A 20,640-nucleotide genomic window follows, 5' to 3' on the forward strand; every position below is an offset into this window, starting at 1 on the left:
TACAATTGAGCGACTGAACTGACTGATATATTAATTTATTTTTTGGCTGTATCAGGTCTTGGTTGTGGCATGAGGGGTCTTCGATCTCCATTGCAGCACACAGGATCTTCAGTTGCAGCATGTGAACTCTTAGTTGCAGCATGTGGGATCTAGCTCCCAGACCAGGGATCAGATTCAGGCCCCCTGCATTGGGAGCATGGCATCTTAGCCACTGAACCACCAGGGAAGTCCCATGGTGGGAGAGTTTAGGCTGCAGTGCAGGTCTAAGGAAGGTCAATAAGGCTGATTGGGGTCCTCATGTCAAAGCCCCACTTCAGAGGAGTCTCCCAACTTGCAGCTCTGTCTTGGTATCTCCAGAGGGAGCGGCTTGTGGGAAGAGTGTGGCCTCAGAGCGAACACCTTGGGCCTAGGATTCCTCAACCGCAAAAGGAGAGTTGTTGAGAGATTTAAATGAAACAACATATTTAAAGTGGGATGGAATCAGGTGTTCAGTAAATGTTCAGTGAACATCACCTCCCTCCACTCCCTTGTCCTACCCAGAGGCAAGTTCATCACAGCAACAAGACCTATCTTCCCACAGCCCTTCCATCAACTGTCCTTCCTCCCCTCCTCTCAGCCTATGCACAGGAAGGCAGATGTGTGTGTCCCAAAGCCAGGGCCTGAGGGCTTGTGCTTGAGCAACCAGGCCCTTGAGCAGCGCTGATCAGGCCCTGGGGTGGGGAGGAGGGAGACTCCAAAAACCAAATGGCATTTTACTTAGGGGAGCTTACAACAGAGTTGGAGCCATGAGTCACACCACCTCAGGAACACCCTCAGGGAAAACTCAGATAGGCTCTGCTATCAAGTACACTGGGCTGAGGTCCAGACCATCTGCCTCCCCAGGACTGCGGGGTGTCTCCCCTCAAGGGGAGATGTCGGGGGTGGCTGTAAGGCAATCCCCAGCCCCTGCCTTGCCCACAGCTGCCACCTCACCATCATGATCCCGCCATGTTAGTCTCTGTCTCTGTTTGTCTCCCCAACACCACTGCCATGAAAAATTCCAGGCCTTTGTCCTTGTTGGCCCCCTCTACCCATGGGGTCCTTCCCCTTGCCTCACCTTCCTCAGGAAAGCCTTCATCCCAGTCCTATTCCACTGTATTTTCTTCCAGGCAGCCTGAGGAGACCTACTCCTTTGGCTACCAGCTCCAGTCCCCCAGGCATGTAGCTCTGTGTCTCATTTTCTGTCTCTGAAACCAGGGGTAATGGTGACAGCACCACTCCAGCTAATTACAGTGCAGTAGTAAAAATTAAATGAGGTAATGATAAATGCACTTTATAAAGAGCTGTATAAGTGAGCCCTGTTGCTAACGATAGGTGTGTCCAACAGACATTGGTCTATGAATGTATAATATGCTGGGTAGGGGTGGGGTGTGAGCCCACAGTGTGACAACATGGAAGGAGTGCTGGACTTAGGTACAAAAGACCTGTTTTCTGTCTTTGCTGCAGGGCTACACATCCCTGAGCTAACACTTGTCCCCTCTGAGCCTCCATTTCCTCCTTTGTACATAGATGTGGCCTCCAAGGGCCCTCCTGGCTACCCTAGCTTGGCTCAAAGTCTCCTGCACTCTTCAGATGTTGCCGGAGTTCCAAGATGCTGCCCAGCTCCCAGGCTGGACAGCTCCCATGGTATTTCAGGAGGGCAGAGGCTTCCAGCTCTCAGCATCTGGACAGCACCTCAGCTGGGAGGATGAAGGCCCTGATGGACCTCAGGCCATGAGCTTCCAGGTGAGGTTGAGGATAACAGGGAGCCCCCTTCCGGAGGAAGAGGGTAGACACCAGCAACAGTGAGGAGTGTCAAGGCCTTAGAGGACAGGCGGGAGGGATCTGCACACACCATAGCCCCTGAGTGGAGGAACTAAGAGACCAAAAGTTTGGGGGATTTGCCTACAGTCTTTGAGGGCCAAGATCACCAAAATCAGAGTGTGGTATCTTGACTGGCCTCAGTCCAGATACAAGATATAGGAATCTCATTTGATGCTATGGAACAGAACATTTTTCTGTTCTGATTGTTCAGAATCTAATTAGCAATCAAGGGCTCTATCCCACACACAGCAACTCTGGCATATCCTAGATGATGGGAATTTTTTTTTAAAGTCCTTTGGTGTGTCTTTGATGCTAGATCCAGTAATTGGCTCTTAGGTTTTAAATGTCTGGCATTTCCACTGTGAGTCATAATTGTTCACTGACATACCTCATTTACTGCTTAATGCCATTTATAGACCCAAAAGATAAAAGGCATTGCATGAAATTTTTAAAAATGGCACTCCTTTAAACAGATTCTATACTGTATGCTTCCCCCCAGGTCTTTCGTTCATTTGTTTTTTGAGTGTTCATCTAGTGTCCCCTGCATGCTGGCTGGTGTTCTCTTTTACACACTTATGGTTTCATTTAATCCTCATAATCACCCCATGAGGCAAAGATTGCTATTCTTTTTTGACAAGTGAGAAAAATACAACTCAGAAAGATTAAGTGATTTACCCAAGGCCACATCTGCCTACAATGCAGGAGACTCAGGTTTGATCCCTGGGTCAGGAAAATCCCCTGGAGAAGGAAATGGCTACCCACTCCAGTATTCTTGTCTGGAGAATTCCATACACAGAGGAGCCTGGAAGGCTGCAGTCCATGGGGTTGCAAAGAGTCGAACACGACTGAGTGACTATCACTTACTCATGCTTACTATGTGCTTCACAGGTGGCATTAATGGTATAGAACCTGCCTGCCAGTGCAAGAGATGTAAGAGATATGGATTTGATCCCTGAGTCAGGAAGATCCCCTAGAGGAGGCCACGGCAACCCACACTGGTATTCTTGCCTGGAGAATCCCATGGACAGAGGAGTCTGGCAGGTTATAGTCCAAGCCGTCGCAAAGAATTGGACACAGCTGAGCGACTAATGCTTTCACAGAGTAAGTGAATGAATGAGGATTTCAGCTTTGACCTTGAACTTCTAGTTGTATTGTATTGGCCTCTTCTCAACTCCTTAGCTCCCTCCCCTGTGATAATTCCCATAGCTTGCCCCCTCCTACTTTGAAGTGGAGAATAATGAGGAGAGCCATGACTTGGTAGATGAGACACAAAAGGATGTTGTTGACTATCAACCTCATTTTCCATGTATCTGTTCATTCTTTCAACACAGATCAATGAGAGCTAGCTAAAAACAGAGACTTGATCTTAGCCCAGAAACCTAAAGTTCTTGGTCACCTATGAAATGCCAGGACACAGAGGAGCTCAGTAGAATCCCACTCCTACCTTGAATAAGAAAGGGGACTAAAAATGGGCACAGATAACTAGGATTCAAACAGGGGACAGCTGGTCCTATAGAAGAAGGCCTAAGGGAATGAGAGAAAAATTCTACCAGAGAGAAATCAAGTCTGAACTTGAGGCAGCAAAAGGGAAAAAAAAGGTCACTGATTTAAAGAAGAAAACAACTCTGTTTCCACTAATCTCATAAACTTTAGTTTAAGATGTTTTGTATGTGACAAGATAGGGTATAAAACTATACACTTGGAAAGGAGGTAGGTGGGTAGGGAAACAGAGGCACTGGGTGTTGGCATCCATCAAATCCTGGGCATTCTTTCAGGCAAGGAGCTTGATGTCTTTTGGCCTTTGTTTCTTTAATCTGGAGGAGGGATATATTTCCTGTCTCTCAGGACATTGTAAATAGAGGACATGGGAGAGTAGGTGCAAAGCCCTTGGGACAGTTCCTGGCATATGGCAGCTGCTTGAAAGTTGTTATTTCAATTCTATGAGTTATGTTGCAGTAGTTGGTCTGGAACAGAGAGGGCCCAAAATTTGGATCAAAAGAAGGCCCTCTGGGACTTGAGGGTTAATATAACGTAGGTATGAACCTTTGCAAAGACACACTCTATTTTTTTTTATCATTTTTTAAAAATTATTTTTAATTGGAGGATAATTGCTTTACAATGTTGTGTTGGCTTAGGTATACATATGTCCCCTCCTTCTTGAACCTCCCTCCCACCTCCCACACACATCCTACCCCTCTAGGTTGTTATAGAGCACTAGGTTGAGCTCCCTGTGTTACACAGCAACTTCCCACTTGCTACCTGTTTTACATATGGTAATGTATATGTTACAGTGCTTCTCTCTCAATTCATCCCACCCTCTCCTTCCTCCACTGTGTCCACAAGTCTGTTCTCTATGTCTGCATCTCTATTCCTCCCCTGCAAATAGGTTCATCAGTACCATTATGCTAGATTCCATATACATGTGTTAATATATGATACTTGTTTTTCTCTTTCTAACTTACTTTACTCTGTATAACAGGCTCTAGATTCATCCACTTCCCTACAACTAACAAATTCATTCTTTCTTATGGCTGAGTAATATTCCATTGTATATATGTACCACAACTTCTTTATCCATTCATCTGTCAATGAACATCTACGTTGCTTCCATGTCCTGGCTATAGATACACTCTTTTTTCTAATGTGCTGATGAGATGTCCACATCCCATCAGGAAGGTGATATAAATGGAAGTGAGATGAGCTCTTATTTGAGAAGTATAATAGATTATTCATGTGCCAATGGCAAATGCTAAAGATGATTGCAAAAAGAGAGTGGTAGCCTGCATTAATGAAGGGTCCTTTACATGTTCTGGAGAAAAAGAAACATTATATGAGACTTCCGGTTGGGTATTTTAGGCTGAGGAAGGCCAGTACCATGGGAGACAGTATGATGGAGAGAAGCCTGGATTTGGAGCAAGAGGACCCAGGTTCAAATTGCAGCACCAACAAGCTTTGATACCTAGGCAAGTCACCAAGTGTCCTGTCTTCTTTATGCAGACAGTTGTCTTAGTACCTGCTCTGTTATGGAATTGTTGTCAGAACAAAGAGGTAGGCTCTTAAAAAAACTAAACCAAGAGTTACCATATGATCCAGTGATTCCAATCTTAGGTGTATATTCAAAATAATTGAATGGATATTTGTACACCCATGTTCATAGCATCATTATATGTGTGTGTGCATGCTAAGTCACTTCAGTTGTGTCTGACTCCCTGTGACCCCATGGGCTGTAGCCCACCAGGCTCTCCTGTTCATGGGATTCTCCAGGAAAGAGTACTGGAGTAGGTTGCTGTGCCCTTCTCCAGGAACATCATTATTTACAATAACCCAAAGGTCGAAACAACCCAGATGTCCATCAACAGATAAACGATTAAACAAATTTTGTACATACATATGATGGAATATTATTCAGTCTAAAAAATGAATTGAATTCTGATACATGCTATAATATTGATGCGCCTTGAAAACAGTACGCTAGGTGAAATAAAGTGAAAGTATTAGTTGCTCAGTCATGTACAACTCTTTGCTACCCCGTGGTCTGTCCATGGAATTATTCAGGCAAGAATACTGAAGTGGGTTGCCATTCCCTTCTCCAGACGATCTTCTTGACCCAGGGATCAAATCCAGTTCTCCTGTATTGCAGGCAGATTCTTTACCACCTGAGCTACCAGAGAAACCCTAGGTGAAATAAGCCAGACACAAAAGAACAAATACTGTATGAATCCACTTATATGAGGTACCTAGAATAGTTAAATTCATAAAGAAAAAACAATAGCAGTTACCAGTGGCTGGGGGAGGGGAATGGAGAGTTATTGTTTAATGAGTATGGAGTTTCAGGATAGGATGAAGAAAAAGTTTTGAAGATGGATGGTGGTAATGGTTGCACAACAATGTGAATGTACTTAATGCCATTAATGCCACTAAACTGTACACTCAAAAGTGGCTAAGGTGTTAAATTTCATGTTATATGTATTTTACCACAATAGAAAAAAGGATATGTTTTGTTGTTGTTGTTGTTTTTAGAAAGAGGTAGTATAACATAGAGGAAAGTGTTTTGCAGTCTGTAGAGCAATATGAACCAATTAGTTTTGGTGAGTTAGGCTGCCATATTTACATTTGTGTTAGAGCAACCCTCAAAATTGGGGTTCCCATTTAGGACTTCTACATCTGTTTTCCAATCTGTAAACCATCAAGAAGAGGAAGATACAAAGACAAAATAGCATCTGCTGAAAGAGTTGAAAGAGTTCCTCTAGGAAGTGAAAAACAAGAGTGGCGGGGTTGCTGTTTTTCCTAATGTGCTAGAAAGACTGAACCCTTTAAATGACAAGCATCTACATGTTTCACAAAAATCAACATAACTTTGGCCTTATCAGAGGCCAAATTAGAGAAGAGAAAAGTTATCAAGTATTTCCAATTCATTAATTTATAATGCTTTTCATTAACTATCTGTTCTGAGTCATTGACTCCCATTCCAAAATAAAACGAGCCAGGCCAAGAAAGGGCCTGAGTGTTATGGTCAAGAGAAGGAGCTAAATAACACTGCGCCCCCACCCGGTGATCTTCCTCTCTGCTAGCCAGGCCTCAGAGAGGGAGGGCCCTGCCCCAGGATGCTTGGGGTGTCCCCATTGGTAAAGGAATCAATAGGCCTGCTTGTTTATCAAATTAGTTCTCAAGAGTCTGGAGCCAGTGCCTGGATTCTCCAGAGCTTGTTTCCCACAAGTGAACTTTACAGATGGAGTTTGATGACCTTTAAAGCTGGGACCAGACCTAGGATCCAAGCGTCCCAACAAGGTGCTCTTTGACACTCTCCTTAAAGCAGCCCGGAGGTCTTGGCCTCTTTAATTATGCCACTTGGCATGAAAATTAAATGATAAACTGTGTACATGGAGGTGCATATATACCACCAATTCAAAGTTCACTTTAGCAGTAAGGTGGCACAATTTCTAAACCACACCAGGCAATAACTCAGTATGCCATTAATTTGTTTTAATAGCCTCTTGTTCAGTCGCTAAGTTGTGTCTGATTCGTTATGACCCCATGGACTGTAGCACACCAGGCTCCTCTGTCCTCCACTCTCTCCCAGAGTTTGCTCAACTTCATGTCCATTGAGTCCGTGATGCTCTGTAACCACTTCATCCTATGCCGTCCTCTTCTCCTTTTGCCTTCTATCTTTCCCAGCATCAGGATCTTTTCCAATGAGTCCGCTCTTCACATCAGGTGGACAAAGTATTGGAGCTTCAGCATAAATCCTTCTAATGAATAGTTAGGGTTGATTTCCTTTAGAATTGACTGGTTTGATCCCCTTGTAGTCCAAGGAACTCTCTGGAGTCTTCTCCAGCACCACAATTCAAGGCATCGATTCTTCAGCACTCAGCCTCTCAGCCTTCTTTATGGTCCAACTCTCACATACATACATGACTACTGTAATAACCATAGCTTTGACTACATGGACCTTTGCCTCTGCTTTTTAATCTGTTGTCTAGGTTTGTCATAGCTTTTCTTCCAAGGAAGGAAGTGTCCTTGTGTCCTTCCTTCCTTCCAAGGAAGCAAGTATCTCTTAATTTCAAGGCTGCGGTCACCATCAGCAGTGATTTTGGAGCCCAAGAAAATAAAATCTGTCACAGCTTCCACTTTTTTCCCTTCTTTAACAGCCTTGTTGAGATGTAAATCACATGGCATACAACATACACATTTAAAGTGTACTATTTCATGCTTTTTGGTATATTCCATTATTAATTTTTAAAGATTGTGGTAAAATGTGTATAACAGAAGATTTGCCAATTTAACCATTTTAAAATGTACAGTTCTGAGCATTCATTCCATTCACAGTGTTGTTTCATTTAATCCCTATAAATATACCATGACTAAGCAACAACAACAGCAACACGGATGAGGAAACTGAAACTGAGCAAGGTTAACACATCTGTTAGTTGCTCAGTGAGGAAGTAGCTGGGTAGACCCTCAAACCTAAAGCTGCTAACTCTAAAAACTGAGGGTTTCCTGGCATGTTGTGTCACTTTCTACTGAAGCAGAGAGGTTCCTCGAAGGTAAACAGCCCAGAGCAGCTGGAAGGTGGCCTTGTCGGTGCCTGAACAAGGCAGGGGAAACTACAGAAACTGCGCTTTGTGGCGCCTCGCTGGTCCTCCCGACTCCACTTTGGTGCATGGTTGCTTGTGTTCTCCTTGGTGCGCTGTCACTGCTCTGCTTTAAGGACGAATAGGCCACCCTTGTGGCCAAGCTTTGTGAAAGGGCACACAACTCTCTCTCTCTGCTTCCTCATTTCTTGTTATTCCTCAACCCACTGAGGTGCAGCCCTCTCACTCCTCTGATTCGACCCCTTCCCCCATCAGTATGACTAAGTGACCGAATCCAGTGGCCCCCTCTCGCGTCTGTGCTGGCTTTCCCCAGGACTCCCACGGCATCTTGCTCTCATGATTCTCCCAACTCTGACCACTCCTCTACCTTCCTCACCCTGCCCTTCCTTTAAATGCTGGCTTTCCTCAGAGGTCAGTCCCAAGCCTTCTTCTACTGCTCTTGCTTGCCCTGGACAGCCTCATGTGTGACCACGTCTGGGAGTAGGACACTGAGGGATCCAGGCTGCCAGGGATTCTTCTGGAATGCTTTGAACTCCAGCTGCAGGAACCTTTGAGAACAGCTCAGAACCCAGACTCCAAGGACATCCTCGTGAAGTGACCGGTGAACTGAGACTGTGGGACTTTGGGGGGAAACTGTGTTAAACTCAGGCTGCAAGGCTCCTCAGGAACTCAAATTCAGGCCGGGGACTTCTTGGGAGACACGCTGACTCTGACTGTGAGGATGTCCAGGAGAGGCTACTGGTCTCAGGTCCAAGAGGACGTTCTTGAACTCAGGCTATGGGGCCTTCTTGGAGGAGTCAATGTCCTCAGCTTATAATCGCTTCTTGTGGAGTTCACCAAACTCACTCACATTGTAAGCCTTGAATTTTGCCTGCAGGTTCCAAGTCCACGTGGCTTCCCTCTGCCACACAAACCCACAGTTACAGGACCTTCAGACAAGCATGGACATAGCCTGCAGTCACCCACAAGGTCATGGTCATGACCACCTCACTCATACACACACATGCACATGCATGCACTCACACACACACACACACACACACACACACACACACACACACACACACACACACACACTTACTTCTCAGCCCCCTCTCCCGGTTCTTTCACATTTTCCTGACCTCTAAATGCACGACTTCATAGGGTTCATTCCTCAGATCTCGCCTCTTGTTTGCACTGTCTCTCTAGGCGATCACATTCAGTCTGATGACATTACATACCATCTATTCTCTGGCAGTGCTCAACTTCACATCTTCAACTCAGATCTTTCCCATCAGTTCCAGACACAGTCACATCCAACTGCCTGCTTGACACATCCTGGTTGGCTGACAGGCATCTCATGTCCAAAACCAGACTTCTGACCTTCTCTCCTGAGCTCCTTCCTCCCAGAGTCTTCCCCATCTTAACAAAGGGCAACTGTATTCTCTCGATTTCCCAGGTTGAAAAAAAGAGTCATCTGTGATCCCTTCTTTTATATGGTATATCAGCAAATCCTGTTGACTCTACCTATAAGGTATTTTCAGAATTGAACTTTATTTGACCATGTCCAGCACTTCAACCTGGCCCATGCCATCATCAACTCTCCCTAGGCTCTTGGTTACCTAATAAATAGTCACCTTGCTTCAATTCTTACCCAGCCCTAGTCTGTCACAATGCTGCAGCCAGAATGGTTTCTCAAAAATGTAAGCCAGATCAGAGCACTCATTTGTTCAAAACCTGCCAGAGTGAAAGCAAAGTTCTTACCTTGACTTCCAATGCTCCAGGTGATTCTTCCTCCCCACTCCTTTCTCTCTTTCTTCATTTTCTATCACCCTCGCCCATGTTCACTCCACTCCCACCATCCTTGTCTCCTTGCTGTTATTTGAACATGTTAAGGCCACTCCATCTTGGGATTGACTTCTGTATTTTCTCCTTTCTTTACCTGCAATACTCCTCTCTCAGATATCTACCAGGCTCACCCCCTCAATGCAGTCAGATCTCTGCTCAAATATTACCCCTTGGAGGGAGCCTTTTGTTCATCTGCATAAAAGGACAATGTCCTCCTAGGCACTTCCCACCCCTTTACCCAGCTTTATATTTTCTTTGTAGCTCTTATCACCATCTGATGTACTATAGATTCATTTGCTCATTTGTTCATTGTCTCCCCACTCCACTAGAATGCAGATTCCATGGAGGCAAAGACTTTGTCTTGCTCACAGCTGCATCCTCAGGTCCTATAACAGCGCCTAGAAAATACTGTAATGGATGCTCAATGAATATTTGGTGAATGAGTGAATGTATGTTGAAAACTAAGGAAAAATTTGTTGAACTGAGTGGAACTGAATCCACTCTTGCACTTTGTGGGCCTCACAGACCTATATCTTTCTTTTCAGAGATTTTTAGCGAACAAAAAAGGAATTTTCTAAATCAGCTATCAAGGGACTTCCCTGGTGGTCCAGTGGTGAAGAATCCACCTCCCAATGCAGGGAACATGGGTTCAATCCCTGGCCCAGGAAGATCCCACATGCCATGGAACAACTAAGCCTGTACTCTAGAGCCTGAGCTTGAAACAAGAGCAGCCACTGCAGTGAGAAACCCATGCACCTCAATGCCACAACTAGATAAAGCCTGTGGAGAGCAACTAAGACCCAGCTCAGCCAAAAAAAAAAAAAACAAAAAAACCCACCAAAATCAGTTATCAAGACTGTTATATGGGAATATCAATACTTAGTCTGAGAGAGAGATTTTAGGGCTTCTAAAACAGTATAGGGTTCTTTAAGCATGACAGCTGAAAGGGTAACAGAACCATATCTGGTGTGGAAAAAAATACTACTTTCAGTAGTTAAAACAGAGAGATGTTTAAAAGGAGAACTGGCTACACAAGTGAGGGAAAAACCAAGAAACCACTGGGGAAAGTGATGCAACTCAGAGATGAGCAACAGCAGGAAGCCATTTCTACCTCCAGGTCAGAAGGTCAGTGGGAGGGGACTGCCAGGGTACAGGAAACAGAGACACCAATAGAAGCTGGAACCTTAGAGAGAAAGCAGAGATGGGGGAGGGAGAAGGTGGGGGTGGGGGGTGTGTGTGTGTGTGTTGGGAAAAAATAGCCTGGATTTTTTCCATCTCCCTCCAGGGCTTTCCATAGGCTGAATATGCCAGGAGCTAGCTTACCTAGGAGACTGGGAAACACAGCCTGCAGGGGTAACCTCCTATAATGCAGACCAGAGCTGGAGAAAAGGAAAAATGGTATAGAGGGCAAACAGTACAGAACTAGGACAGGCACTGGAGTGATCAGTGGTGTCAACAGACAGAAGAGGAGGAGAGACAGAGGAAGCAGCAGAGACCATTAGTCTGAGCACGAAGGAAAATCAGACTCAAACAGTACTTTCAGTTTGGATTTAAGCTGGAGGATTAGCCTCCCACCCCTGTATATGATTGTTGCCACTTGTTTCCAGAATCTCAATTGTGGCAGCTGCTTTAAAGAGAGGAATCTGTGTTTCCTGGCTGGGCTTCCAAACTAGCTTCTGTTCTCCTCTTTCAAGGTAGAACCAGCTCTGCTGTTTGACACCAGTTCAGGGCACTGCTTTTAAGAGCCCATTATTACATGGCAGGCACCAGACTGGGTATTGTCCATAGGCACACAGGACTCTGATGGCACCCAGAGTATAGCCACTGATGTCATAGAGGCACCCCAGGTGCCTTGGGTGCCTTTGATTTCGCAGAAACACCCTTCAAAGTCTTCATTGCACTTGAGGTTGTCACCTCCAGAAGAAGGGGAGGGCTTGTTCAGCCTCAGTAGAGCCAGGGCCAAGGGGGATGTTTCTGGGGAGGAAGGCTTACATTAAGGAAGAAGTTTTAACAACTGGAGCTGCTAACTGGGGAACTGGCTGTCTTGTAAAGGAGTGAGGTTTCTGTTCCCGAAGGTGTTCTAGCAAGGGTCCATCAAAAATATTGTGGAGAAGAAGCCTGCAGTGGCAAAATGGACTGAATGCCTTCTCTATTGCCTCTGTTGTTGTCGTTCAGTTGTGAAGACATGTCCAACTCTTTGCCACCCCATAGACTAGACTGTCAGGCTCTTCTGTCCATGGGATTCTCCAGGCAAGTATACTGGAGTGGGTTGCCATGCCCTTCTCCAGGAGATCTTCCCAACCCAAGGATCAAATCTGTGGCACCACATCTCCTGCATTGGCAGGAGGATTATTTACCACTGAGTCACCTGGGAAGCAACCCTATCGCTCTTATAACTCTGCCCAACTCTGTATTATTCTGTGGGTGACTGACTAGCTCCTTTCATTCTATCCCTCTGTTCTGGACACATCTTTCTGCAGACCAAGCCCATATCCAAGTTCCCTGACCCTGGCAAGGGAGCATCTCAGGTGAGGTTAGGCAGGTGCTACCCACTCAACAGGCTATTCTCCTCTTGTCTGGGTTTGAGTTGAGGAAATTGGCTCTTGGTGGGTGTGATAGAACAATGGTGCCCTATAGATGTTCATATCCTAATCTCTAAGCCTGTAAATTTGTTACCTTATATGGCAAGAGGCACCGTAAACAGATATAAGGATCTTGAAATGGGAAAATAATCCTGGGTTATCCAGATAAGCCCAAAGTATCAAAGGTCAGAGAAAAAGTAGATGTGATGGCAAAAGCAGAGATTGAAAGGATGTGCTTTGAAGATGGAGGAAGGGGTCATGAGCCAAAGAATGCAACTTCTAGTTTCTTGGGTCTGCCCTGGTGGCTCAGACAGGGAAGAATCTGCCTGTAATGCAGGAGACCCAGGTTTGATTCCTGGGTCGGGAAGATCCCCTGGAGAAGGAAATGGCTACCCACTCCAGTATTCTTGCCTGGAGAATCCCATGGACAGAGGAGCCTAGTGGGCTGCAGTCCATGGGGTCGCAAAGAGTCAGACACAACTGAGCCACTAACACTTTCATACAGAAGCTGGAAAAGCAAGGAAATGGATTTTCCCCAAAGCCTCCAGAGACAATGCAGCCCAGCTGATGCCCTTGATTTTAGCTCCATAAAACCCATTTCAAGCTTCTGACCTCTAGACCTTTAAGAAACTACTGCTTTAAGCCATCAAACTGTGGCAATTAGTTATCCAAGTAGGAAACTAATAAAGAGGACTTATGACCAAGTTCGAAGACAACCAGCACACATCCTGATAGACAGGAGAAAAACCATTTCCCATAAAGAGGAAGTAGACAGGCAGTTAACAGCATGGGCCTGAAGACAACCAGCCCTGGATTCAAAGTTCAGCTCTACTACATTCTGCAATATCACAGAGGCTCATTTCCTCATCGGTAAAATGGGAAAATTAACTGACCTTGCCCAGGGCCATTGTGCAGGAGAAATACACTAACGTGGGAACTCGGCATACTGCCTGGAACATAGCAAGGGCTCAATAAAGAGTGGTGATAGTTAATTCTCTTGTTTTAGATTTTATGTATTCTGGACACAAGTTCTTAATTCATATATAAGGTATGTGAAGATTTCCTCCTATGGTATAACTTGTCTGTTTTCTTTTTACTTATTTACTTTTGGCTGCATTGTATTCTACCTGTGGCATGTGGGATCTTTGCTGGGACACAAGGACTTCTCTCTAGTTGCGGCACACAGGCTCTCATGGGCTCTCTAGTTGTGGCATGTGGGTCTAGTTGCCCCACAGCATGTGGGATCTTAGTTCCCTGACCAGGGGTCAAACCCACGACCCCTGCATTGAAAGGCTGACCACTGGACCACCAGGGAAGTCCCACAGTAGTTATTATTATTCCATCCAACATCACTGTTATTACTGCTACTGCTGCCACCGCTACTAATACAGCCAACAACAGCAACGAGAACACTCTCTATGACTGAAGGACAGAGCAGGTGCTGCGGAAGAATTAACAGAGGTAGCAACCATAAGGAGGGAAGATGTGATTAGAAAGGGTCAAAGGACGGACGTCACAAACTGCTATCTGAGATGGACTTCAGAACCTGAAGACTGGCCTGAGGGCCCTGGTGGCAGAAGAGGTTAACATCTGCCTCTGCCTATCCCAGATCTGTGCTGGGGTGTCTGTGTCTGGGCTCAGACACCTGCGCTCAGAGCCATCAGCCAAGGCCTTCCCTCTGAGCGTCTGTCTGGCCCAGGGCCCAGGGCCCCCCAGCCCAGGCCTCACTTGAGCTAGGGGAATGCTGGAGGAATGCCAAGACATGACAGAGTCCAGAAGTTCAGGAGGTGGTCCTCTGTGGTGGGAAACAAACCAGGACCCTGAACCCACGTACACATCCATCTCCTTGTGTTATTTTCCAGATGAGAAAGGTCAGACAGCAAAAGAATTTGTGAGCAAGGTACAAATGCCTCCTCATTTCTGTAGTCTCTCCCAAGGCCCTGCCATTGTTCAGTGGGCACTCCCTTTTCTTTGATTCCAGAAAGGCACCAGGTGGCTTTTCCCTAATGCGTTCTGATGAATAACATGCTAAGACAATACGTTGTTGATATTTTCAGCATGCAACACCACCTAACATGCTGCAGTCATGGGGTCACAAAGAGTTGGACATGACTGAGTGACTGAACAACAACACCTAATAGCATCGTCAAGAATCTTCCTCTGGAGTCTGACAAAATCTGGCTCCACACCCTGGCTTTGTCAATTTTTAGTTGTGTGACCTGGGGCAAGTTCCTTAACTTCTCTGCGCCTCAACTTCTTTATCTTTAAAATGGTTGTGATAGCAGATAGCTTTTAGGGTTCTTATAAGGAGAAATGAGACAATGTGTATGGTACTCAGCACACTGCCTGAACCTTAGCACTTGTACAGAGGATGTTGATTACTGTTATTTTTAGTATCACTGTCATTATTGCAGTGAAAAGGAAAAAAAAAAAAGAAGAATGAGTTTTTTTTCTTTCCCTTTCCTGAGAACAAAGAAGATAAAGAGAACTATGAGCAGGCCTGAACATTTCTAGTTTTTTTTCATTTTAACTGCTCCTAACTCTGCATGTCTGTAACTAAGCTCGTTTTTCTGCCCCCTAGCTCTGCAGGAGCTACACTTCACATCTATTTTCTTTTGACTCTATGCTAAATACATCTGGTGTCTGGTGTTTACCCTTACAACACCCTTCCCTTTGTAGTTACATATTGGAAAGAAGGCCGCAGAGCCACCCAACTGCCAGACTCAATTACTGAGTTACTGACACCAGCCTATGACTGTCTTTGAAATAATGAAAGAGGAAGAAATCAAGATCCTAACATCTTTGTTCCTTATCTTATAGAAGCCCCTAAACAACTCATGGGTAGATGGGGCACAGTTCTTGAGGCATAAGCCTACTGTGTTTCCCTCTCGGCTGACTGAGAATTAAAGCCACCTTTCTATTTCCTCCAAAGTCTGTCTCCATATTTTTCATTCAGCTTTGGTGGGCAGAGAAAGCCAAGATTTTGGCTTTCATGGTATTTGATAATTTATATGATAATAACATCACGTTATTATCATTTTCAGAAAAAGCTTTAACTCGGGAGCAGAGGCCACCACAAGCCTAGGTACCAACCTGGCTTTCCTTCTCTCTGTTGTCCCAGCTGCCTGAGATGGCTTGCTTCTCAGGGACTGAGAGGTCAGGCCCCTCTGTCCTGGAGGGTTCAGGAGGGTAGGCAGCTTGAAGCTCCCCAGGTGGGTTCAGCCAGACACAACTAAAAGAGATAAAGAAGAATGTTAACACGTTCCGGATGTGCTCCATAGCTGCTGTATCGGGGGGTTGGTGCTATCTCTCCTATCAAACTGTTAAAAAATTTTGTTACTGAGAAGATGGTTTCTAACTTCATGTGTCTTTGGACGAAAGAGTTGAATTAGTTGACAGGCTGATTTGGTTATGGCTGATGAAAATGTGCCTGAGAAATCATGATACTTCACACAGTATTTCAAATGTGGTAACTAGGAGCAAATTTCCCCAGAGGGCAAACAGGATACAGAGATTGAGTCAAATGACATTTGTCAGCAGTTTGGAATAAAAGTCCCTGGAGCGACAGCAATTGATGGGCTGCAGTGAAATGACTCTTTGCCTTCACCACTGGTGGCTCTGAAATCACTGTAACCTTTGGGAATGTAGTTTTGTTGTCTAATCCAAGTTCATGAGCCTGATGTACACTGAGGCCAAACAATCTGAAATGTTGGAGTTTGAAGCAGAGGAAGGTCTATTGCAAGGAGAACAGGCAGCTCATACTCAAAAGACTGGACCTCTCCAATCATTTCAGGGAAGAGTTTTTAAAGGTAAAATTTGGGGCGAGGGCTGCAGAATGTGTGTGACTTTCTTTTCAAAAGAAAGGTGACAGGGTGATGTCTTGGGAATCTCAACCTTCTGGTTCCAATCAGTCTGGAGTCTATGTGCTTGTGATCAGCTTATAGTCACCATCCTCCACCTGGGTGGGGGTATTAGTTTCTGTAGAAGAACTCAGGGATAGGCATCAGATTGTTATCTGTGTTCCTTCAAGAGCAACTAGTCATCCTGTAATTCTGCTATCCTGTTAACTGCTTGAGCCTGCTCTTTGGAACTTGGGGAAGGCCTAGGATATTAACACTTTTTTCTTTGTCTTTCCCCTACAAACAAAAAACAGGGGACACAGAGGGGTGTTTGTATCTGGAGTGTCCTGCAGGGTACTGCTCAGTTTCAATCCCCACTTTTCTGTGATAACTCCTCAATCTTAAGAGGAATAGGGCAGGACAAGAAAGGAAATAAAGTTTTAGATGGACACATTAATCATAAATTCAGCAGAGAAACTTGGTTTTACTGGGCTGCTGTGTTGTGCTCAGTCATGTCGGACTTCTTGTGATCTCATGGACTGTAGTCCGCCAGGCTCCTGTGTTCATGGGATTTCCAGGCAAGAATACTGGAATGGGTTGCCATTTCCTTCTCCAGGGGACCTTCCCGACTTAGGGATGATCAAACCCATGTCTCCTGTATTGGCAGGTAGATTCTTTACTGCTAAGTCACCTAGGAATCCCTACTTTTTGTTTAGTATTTTTAAATAAATATGTAGGCAGTTACTTTAGAAACAATTTTATGTGCAAATAATCTATAATGTGCTACCCATACATCCAATTTTCCAAAAACAATTAGGAGTTTTTAAAAAGAAAACCACACCAAAAATTTTAATAGGCACTGGAGTTGTGAAAAAATTGAGTTTATTCTACTAGTAATCTCAACTTAGAATTGGGTATCCTCCAAAGTGGAAATTACATAGTACCATTTCAGGAACAGACTATTCAACTCCCCCTCAACATCAAGAAATGACTATCATAATAGTTAAACCACATCAAAACAGTCCAACATAATTAGGCTTCAATATATTGGACCATTATGTTCTTCAAAGATGCTAATAAACCAAAACCAGAAATACTAAAATCAAAAGAAAAGACATTGGTTTCAATTTGACTATTGGTGTCAAACTGTTTATTTCCCTAGGCTTGGTAATTCCATCTCTTGAGAGTCTATCCTAAAGAAATAATTCACTAATTTAGAAAGATCTGTATGCATATGTTCATCTCCTCATTGTGCATAAGAGTGAAAAATTGGAGGCATCTTAAATGTCAACCTAAACGTCTAACAATAGGGCATTGGTTAAGTAAACAACAGCATATCCATTCTGTGGAATGTTGGCAGCCATTGCTGATGGGTATCACAAAGACCATGCAGCAGCTCGGGAAAAGGCTTGTGGTATATATATCAGGTGAAAAAGTCAGACACAATATGGTATAACTCTAACTATGGAAAGCCCAGATAGAAAAATAGATTGGATCTATGATAACCTGAAGGGATAGGGTGGGGAGGGATGTGGGAGGGGCATTTAGGATGGAGGGGACACATGTATACCTATAGCCAATTCATACTGATGTGTGGGAGATACCATCACAATATAGTAAAGTAATTATCCTCCAATTAAGATAAATAAATGTTTTAAGATAAAGAAAAATAGATTGGAAAGAGTTTTAGAAAGATATCATTAGTGATTATGTTAGGATAACAGAGAATTGTGGGTAACTTTTTTTGGTACATGCTCCAAGTAAATTTTGTAGTTATATAAATTTGTGGTAGGCAGAATAATGATCCCTAAAGATTTCCACATCCTAACCCCTGGAATCTGGGCATGTGTTATCTTACATGGCAAAAGGGACTTTGTGAATGCAGATGTAAATTAAGGATTTTGAAATAGGGAGAGTATCCTAAATAGTCCAAGTGGGCTCAAAGTATTCACAAAGTTCTTTTAAAAAGGGAGGCACGAATATCATGGTCAGAGAAATATTACAGTATGTTAGATTGCTGGCTTTGAAAAGGGAAGAAAGTCACTATGAGCTAAGAAATTCAGGTGACCTCTAGAAATTAGAAAAGGCAAGAGAAAGATTCTTTTCCAGAGACTTCAGAAGGAACAGTCCTGCCAACATCTTGATTTTAGCCCAGAGAGACCCATTTCAGACTTCTGACCTCCAGAATTATGAGATAATAAGTGTGGGAGTTTTTTATTTTCTTATTGACGTATAGTTGATTTACAATGCTATTAAGTTTCAGGTGTACAATATAGTGATTCACAATTTTTAAAAATAATACTGCATTTATAGTTACAAAATATTGGCTATATTCTCTGTCCTGTATAATATATCCTTGCAGCTCATTTTATATATAATAGTTTGTAACTCTTAATCCACTGCCTCAAACTTGCCCCTCCCCACTTCCCTCTCCCCACTGGTAACCACCAGATTGTTTTCTATGTCTGTGAGTCTGTTTCTTTGTTGTTGTATCCACCAGTCTGTTTTATTTTTATTTTTGTCTGTGCCACAGGGCATGTGGGATCTTAGTTCCCCAGCCAGGGACTGAACCCATGCCCCCTGCAGTGGAAGCATGGAGCCCTAACCACTGGATCACCAGGGAATTTCTTGGTTCAGTTTTTAGATCCATGTATAAATGATAACGTACCTTATGTGTCTTTCTCTGTCAATAAATGTGTTGTTTCAAGCCATTAAATTTGTAGTAATTTGTTATGCAACAATAGGAAATGATTATAATATATATGATAAAACTGAAATGAATACTATACAATAAAAATTAATTTTCTAAAGTGTCAGCTATTACAAGAGTGTCACCAAACACAGTGGGATGATTATATGTTTTTTTTACCCTTACACCCATGAGATTTTCTCTTTGAATGAGGAAGAAGATTGATTTGTAGCATTGGCTTTGGAGGATCTGAATTTGCTTCTCAGCCCTTCAGCTGTGTGACCTTGGGCAAATTTCTAAAAAATGTTTTTGATCTCCTAATCTACATATATGTGGACCATGAAATATGATCATTTGCAGCTGCAGTGGGCCCCAAAAAGGTAGACTGCTTTTTTTTTCCTTAAATTTTTTTTTAATTTTAAAAATAATATAACATTACAAACAGAATCAAAAGTGTAGAGGAAAACTCTTTATTTATTGGGTAAAATTCCTTTAACCAAACACAACAATTCTTTTGTGCATTTCCTTCCAGTCTTTTGTTTCATATATACATTGAACCTTGGTTGGAAGTGACCAAAGCCCAACTCAAAGTTCAGTTCAGTTCAGTTGCACGGTTGTGTCCGACTCTTTGCGACCCCATGAACCGCAGCATGCCAGGCCTCCCTGTCCATCACCAACTCCCGGAGTTTATCCAAACTCAAGTCCATTGAGTCAGTGATGTCATCCAACCATCTCATCCTCTCTCGTCCCCTTCTCCTCCTGCCTTCAATCTTTCCCAGCATCAGGGTCTTTTCAAAAGAGTCAGCTCTTCACATCAGGTGGCCAAAATATAGGAGTTTCAGCTTCAACATCAGTCGTTCCAATGAACACCCAGGACTGATTTCCTTTAGGATGGACTGGTTGGATCTCCTTGCAGTCCAAGGGACTCTCAAGAGTCTTCTCCAGCAACACAGTTCAAAAGCATCAATTCTTTAGTGCTCAGCTTTCTTTATAGTCCAACTCTCACATCCATACATGACCACTGGAAAAACCATAGCCTTGACTAGATGGACCTTTGCTGACAAAGTAATGTCTCTGCTTTTTAATGTGCTGTCTAGGTTGGTCATAACTTTCCTTCCAAGGAGTAACCATCTTTTAATTTCATGGCTGCAGTCACCTTCTGCAGTGATTTTGGAGCCCAAAAAAATTAAGTCAGGTACTGTTTCCACTGTTTCCCCATCTATCTGCCATGAAGTGATGGGGCCGGATGCCATGATCTTAGTTTTCTGAATGTTGAGCTTTAAGCCAACTTTTTCATTCTCCTCTTTCACTTTCATCAAGAGGCTCTTTAGTTCTTCTGCACTTTCTGCCATAAGGGTGGTGTCATCTGCATATCTGAGGTTATTGATATAGCCTCAAAGTAGCTTAGGCAAAAAACAACAAAAAAGGAAATCTGTTGGTTCAATAACGGGGAAGGGTACTGGCTTTTGGAATATAGGTAGATTCAGGGACTTCCCTGGTGGCCTAGTTGCTAAGACTCTATGGTCCCAATGCAGGGGTCCGGGTTCAATCCCTCATTGCATACTAGATCCCACATGCTGCAACTAAGAGTTTGCATGATGCAACTAAGATCTGGCACAGTTAAATAAATAAATGGAAGTAAATATATTTTTTAAAAGGAATACAGCTAGATTCATGTGCTCAAGTGTTGTTGTTAGGGTCCTGTGTCTCTCCATGCCCCGGCTCTACTCTCTTCTGTGTGGCTTCAATATCAAGTGAGCTCTCTCTAT

At 43.8% G+C, this 20,640-nt stretch overlaps 2 long non-coding RNA genes across 2 annotated transcripts; one reads left to right on the forward strand and one right to left on the reverse strand.

Annotated features, from left to right (window-relative positions):
- Positions 1 to 6,810: 6,810 nt before the first annotated feature.
- On the reverse strand, positions 6,811 to 9,537 carry LOC145512837 (uncharacterized). Its single transcript, XR_014058852.1, has 2 exons — positions 9,056 to 9,537; positions 6,811 to 8,835 (listed from the first exon to the last, which is right to left on the reverse strand). It is a non-coding gene; the product is annotated as an uncharacterized LOC145512837 (long non-coding RNA).
- A 91-nt stretch (positions 9,538 to 9,628) lies between these two features.
- On the forward strand, positions 9,629 to 13,335 carry LOC145512838 (uncharacterized). The gene is made up of 3 exons (XR_014058853.1): positions 9,629 to 9,697; positions 10,307 to 10,878; positions 11,047 to 13,335. It is a non-coding gene; the product is annotated as an uncharacterized LOC145512838 (long non-coding RNA).
- Positions 13,336 to 20,640: the final 7,305 nt, after the last annotated feature.

This window comes from Giraffa tippelskirchi, chromosome 7 (assembly GCF_054371585.1).
Source record: "Giraffa tippelskirchi isolate mGirTip1 chromosome 7, T2T-mGirTip1v1.2.pri, whole genome shotgun sequence".
Lineage (NCBI taxonomy): Eukaryota > Metazoa > Chordata > Mammalia > Artiodactyla > Giraffidae > Giraffa > Giraffa tippelskirchi.